This window comes from Drosophila sulfurigaster, unplaced genomic scaffold (genome assembly GCF_023558435.1).
Source record: "Drosophila sulfurigaster albostrigata strain 15112-1811.04 unplaced genomic scaffold, ASM2355843v2 contig_222_pilon, whole genome shotgun sequence".
Lineage (NCBI taxonomy): Eukaryota > Metazoa > Arthropoda > Insecta > Diptera > Drosophilidae > Drosophila > Drosophila sulfurigaster.
In genome coordinates, this window is record NW_026909665.1 from 97,898 (window position 1) to 103,575 (window position 5,678).

General features: G+C 37.2%; 1 pseudogene; it reads left to right on the forward strand.

The window, feature by feature from the left end:
• The first annotated feature begins 783 nt into the window (after positions 1-783).
• LOC133849703 (probable cytochrome P450 6d5) lies at positions 784-2,750 on the forward strand (annotated as a pseudogene).
• The last annotated feature ends 2,928 nt before the right edge of the window (positions 2,751-5,678 follow it).

Genomic DNA, 5,678 nt, shown 5'->3' on the forward strand with positions numbered 1-5,678 from the left:
TCAATTCCATATTCATTACTCATTGTGACTTAGCTACTATCACAGAATTGTGCCAACACGCGGCAATTTTTGTTCGTTTAAATTTTTAGTCCGTCATGCTTAACACTAAACACTTGTTGTTGATAATCATTTCATAAGAAAGTGTATAAGAGGGATCACTAACCTATGCCAATTATAAATAGAGCTAACCGAAAATATTAAAGACATTGTTATCTACTTTTTTTGTCAGTCAGTATTGTTTAAAATAAGAATACATCCTATGGGAAAAATTTCATTTTTTTTTAGAAGATATTTTTTTTAAATAATCATATTATTTTCGTATGAAGTATAATAATTTTCCTCACTTCTATGTACAATGCGACAAATAAACATTTAACATATTTTCTTCTGCTAATTTGTCAGCTTAAAGATCAATGACAATCTTCAGTAGAGTATTTGTAAGGCACTTTTAAGGCATCTATTGTTGTCATACCCACTTGCCACGCTTTAGGAAGAATACACAAATTAAAATTGCTGATTCACAGTGAGTGTTTGTTAAAATCGAGGTGTAGACCCCATAGAAAAACAGCAAACTGCGCAGGTCCCTTATAATAATCAATTGCGTTTTTGTTGTGTTATATTATATTTAATATGTTCGGCTATACTACTCGACGTGATAAGAATCCAGCTCAATTGCATTTGAATGTGTTCGGAACGCCGAGAGCGTAGTCGCTAACGGTTAGCGATAAAATACAATTCCACATACGTCTATAAAAATGCTTCAAGCTTTAGAAGGGCCAGTTTGAAATCGAATCGCGTAGTGTTCACTTCGAAATTCACAATGTTTTTCGTACTATTTTTATTAACGGCCGTCGCGCTACTTTACGTCTATTTGAAATGGAATTTCAGTTTCTGGGATCGCAAAGGATTTGCTTCCATTCAAGCGTCTATTCCTTTTGGTGTATTGGATTCAGTTCGCAGGAATAAACGATCCTTCGGTCTGGCCATCTATGATGCATATAATGCCACGACTGAGCGATTTGTGGGAATATATCTGACATTGAGACCCGCGCTCCTGGTTCGCGATGCTCAGCTGGCACATGATATGCTTGTCAAAGACTTTGCCAGCTTCCACGATCGTGGCATTTACGTGGATGAGGTGCATGATCCTATGTCGGCGAGCATCTTTGCCATGGAGGGCAGCAAGTGGAGAGCAACTCGTACTAAGCTCACTCCTTCGTTCACCTCTGGCAAACTTAAGGGTATGTTTCCCACTGCCGAAGATTGCTCAGAAAAATTGTTGGCTTATTTGAATAAAAATTGCCTGACTCCAGCGCTGGTGAAGTTGACATGAAGAGCGTTATGGCAAGGTAACAAAAAATAATCTAAAAGTGGTTATTGTTTTATACTAAATTATTCTCTATTAATAGCTATGCTATAGATATTGTTGCGTCGACTATATTTGGCTTGGATGTCGATAGTTTTACTGATCCTAACAATGAATTCCGTCAAATAAGCAAGGAGGTTAATTCTCCCACAATTAAGAATATTATAAGAGGTGCAACCTCCTTCCTATATCCTGGGTAAGTACAATAACAGTGAAAAAAACAGTTTTTCTGAAATTTAAACGTAATTTTCATTAGTGTGGAGAAGATCTTCAATCGTTTGGGTTCATCAATTGATGGACAGGAACGTATGCGTAAACTTGTACATCGTACGATCGCCTACAGAGAGGAAAACAATATTGTTCGTCGTGACTTGCTGCAACTTTTGTTGCAACTTCGCAATACGGGCAAGGTGAACAATGACGATTCCGTCTGGTCGGCAGAAACAACTGCGGAGTCTCTCAAGAGCATGTCTAAGGACAACATCGCTGCACAGCTGTTTCTCTTCTTTGTGGCAGGATATGAAACATCTGCAGCAACAGCATCATTCACTCTATATGAACTAGCTCAGAATCCCGATGTATTGGCCAAACTGCGTGAAGACATCAACCAAGCGCTCGAAAGGCACAACGGACAGCTGACCTACGATTGCATACACGACATGAAGTATTTGGAACTCTGTGTTATGGGTAAGTCGACAAACTGGTCTCAAGTATTTTCAATTAGTTGACATTTTGATACAATGCTTTACAGAAACCACTCGTAAATATCCTGGTTTGCCGCTGCTCAATCGTATTTGCACCAAGGACTATCCACTGCCAGACAGCAAACTTGTCGTTAAGAAGGGCACACCCATTATCATATCCCTGCTGGGCATTCATCGGGATAAAGAATATTTCCCGCAACCACTCACCTATCAGCCAGAACGATTCGCTGAAGAAACCCGCAACTACACACCTGCTGCTTATATGCCATTCGGCGAAGGACCACGTCATTGCATCGGTAATTAACTCATTTCAATATAGGTTTATTTTTTCAAGTCTAATATTTCTTTACTTAAATGTTCTTTAGCTGCTCGTATGGGCAAGATGAACGTTAAGCTTGCTGTGGCCAAAATCTTGACCAACTTTAACCTTGAAACCCGCCTAGAGAAGCGCGAGATTGACTTTACCGTCAACGGAGTTCCTTTGCTGCCCAAGGGTGGTGTTCCTGTAAAACTGACAAAGAAGGCAAAGTGCGGCACTGCTTAAAATATTTGGGAAAGCATTCATTCGGTTTTGTGGTTAAGCCGAAGCAAGTGAAAATGGCAAATTATAGTTTAAGTTAACAAAGATATGTATATCTACTTACACTAAAATGATACGCTACCCGCTGAGTAGAAGGGTATCCGAAGATTATGCCAACCAAAAAATAAATGTATGTCAAAAACATAAAGAATTATCTTTGTCTTACAACTTATATTATAAATAGATCTCAGAGACTATAACAGATATATGATAGTCACAAAATTGATTAGAAGTGTGTATTTCTATGCACAGCAAGCAAATTAGCATTTGCCACGTTTCCTTAAAAATCGTTTAATTGTTGCGTTGACTACACTTGCTTACGGTGCACATTGGGATGAAAGGCCTTTATTTTGGCAACAACCTAAAAGTTCATGTTAATAAATCAATAATGTTGCAATTATTTCAAGCTTAGAAATGTCCCTAGACATCGAAAATATTTAATTTGAATTTTATTGCGCAGCCTTCGTCTTGCACCAGCTGTTTAAAGTCAGCTGTTCTTGCCACGTTGTGCGTGCAAGCTTGCTGACTAATAAAATTTCTTAATTTTGGCGTTGTCGTATTTTTAAACAGTTTGACTTATTAAAATACCTTAAATTGGAAAATGTTCTTCATGGTATGTAGAAAATATTTGTATAAGTTTTTAATTATATTTGTTTTTGTGTTGTCATGTTTTTAATGAAATACGTAAGCATTAGTTTTGTTGGTTCTAACCTTAAAATATTTGTGTTTCGTGGAGCATATCTAGCAAGATACAACAGAAAACAAATAACAACTTATGTGGTAGTATGAGTTATTATGTGTATATTCAGGTAGCATTTAATTAATTTGCGGGAATTTGCGGGGGGGTTAAATATTTCAATAGATACAAGCAAGGTTTCTCTTCGTCGGGGTGACTAACTAAAAATTTGGCTGGATTCAAATCGCAATGTCAATGCCTCTTTTGACTGGGTAATTCCAAATGATTTTCCGGAAAACGATTAAAATAAAAAATAAAAAATAAAAACTAAAAAAAAAATAAAAATAAAAAAATAAAAAATCCGAAATTCACAAATAATATAAGCAGCAAATTCTCCAAGTTTCAACTTTCTAGCTTTAAAATTACGGTTATGGCCAAAATAAAGGCATTTCATCCCAATGTGCGGTGGTCCCTAAAAGTACGAAGCACAGCCAGCTGTAGTTTTACCTATTTCACAACTTTACTGTGTATTTACATTATCACAAAGTGAATGTATGATGCAACAATTACGTTAATCAATTATGCAAAGGTGACCGCTAAGACAAATAATAAAATAATTTGTTTTAAATTATGAATCTAGCAATTTCATAAGTCATATGTTTGTATAGATATTTCCGAAATTCTTTAAATATTACAACCACTGAGTATATTTTTTAATGTTGCTTTGGTCACATTTCATTATCGGTTTGCCGTATTATCTATAATCTGTATCTGTAGGTCCATAACCTTATTTATAGATTTATTTATGGGATTTTCCACAAATTACAATTTAATTTCAACTATTTATTTACCAATTGCAAAGTTCGTCACATGTTAATGAAGCAAATTCTAGAAGAACTGAGTTGCTTGCGTTACGATTAGTTTTCACTTGATTACCGCTTTACGAAAGGTAAATGTTTCTTGAACCTTATCTTGTGGAGTACGAACGCTGGTCAACTTTTTGATAAGTTGTGTCACTAACTTTCTAATCTTCCGAATCCCCTTTTTTAATTGTTGGTCACACTGTACTTGTGGTGAGTAGCGGGTATTTCACAATCGGCAGATCCGACTGTAGCTTTCGTGCTAATTTCATAATTAGATAATTTATTTATGGCCACAATTAGGTTGATTAATTATAAGCCAAAGTGTCTATTTTCAGATATTTTACATATTAAAGTGTAGTTTCAACTATTTGCCTATCGTGCGCAAAGTTCATCACATGCTTCTGCAGAAAAGTCTAGACGTCTTACGAGCATATCTTTAACGATCAGTTCTTGCTTGTTAACTGCATTTGGTAAGCAAATGAGTTTTAAGGGTAATCGTGTGGGGTAAGAAAACTGCCCAACCCGTTGACAAGTTCTCTAACTTTTAATGCAACTCACTTAAAAGTTGATGGCGGCTGCAACGCCCAGCTGCCACGGTCGACGTCGAGTGCAATGAAGTTGTTGCCAACACGGCACACTCTTATTAAAAACTTACTGAACTTAACTCAACTCAAAAAATTTCCATACAATACGTTGGGCACACACAATATTCTTTATTTTCGTCTACTCAGTTTCGCAACTATTTCACAAGAGTCTGCTGAAATGTCTTGTACTTACATCACATTTAATTGGGCGTTGCCAAAAAGTCGACTTTGTACTTCCCAAAATGAGTCTTAATTTATGATATGGCAAGTTGCAATATTCGCAAATTAATAGTCTTCAATGAAAAGGAAAATTAAGCTATTAGTTAATTTGGGAACTCGTTAGAAAATATGAAAGAAAAGTCTGATGAAACATCCCCAGCTGCTTCTGCTGTTAACTGAACCACAAAAAGTCCAAAAACTGTTTTCGTTCCCATCCAATGCAAACAACATTAATGTCCGACACATGCAAACAGAAGCTCGTAGAGCAGGGAAGAAGGGCAGCAAAAGGAAGGCGCATATGAAGAGTGTCAAGAGCGCACAGTTGGCTGGCACAGTGGCAGCAAGCAGTCAGTTGCCAGCCACTTGAACACATGTAATAATTCAATTGTGTGAACATCTATTAAGGAAGATTGATGACAACTGGCGGACCGAGAGGACCAGAGACTGCGAGTTGCCTCGGTCACTTTACTGCTCTCGTCAGGTCAGTCAGTATTCATGTTCAGCTTGCTTATTTGTGTGTGTGTGTGTGCTGTGTGCTGGGACAGGCAAAAGCAGAATAAAATAAAATACTCGCACAATAAATGAATAAGCGGGCAGTCGTCGGCAAGGGAGCAACTGCATCAAGTGGCCCCATCATCAGTGCTTCCTTTTGACGACTTCACGCTGTTTGGAGGTGTACTCGTATG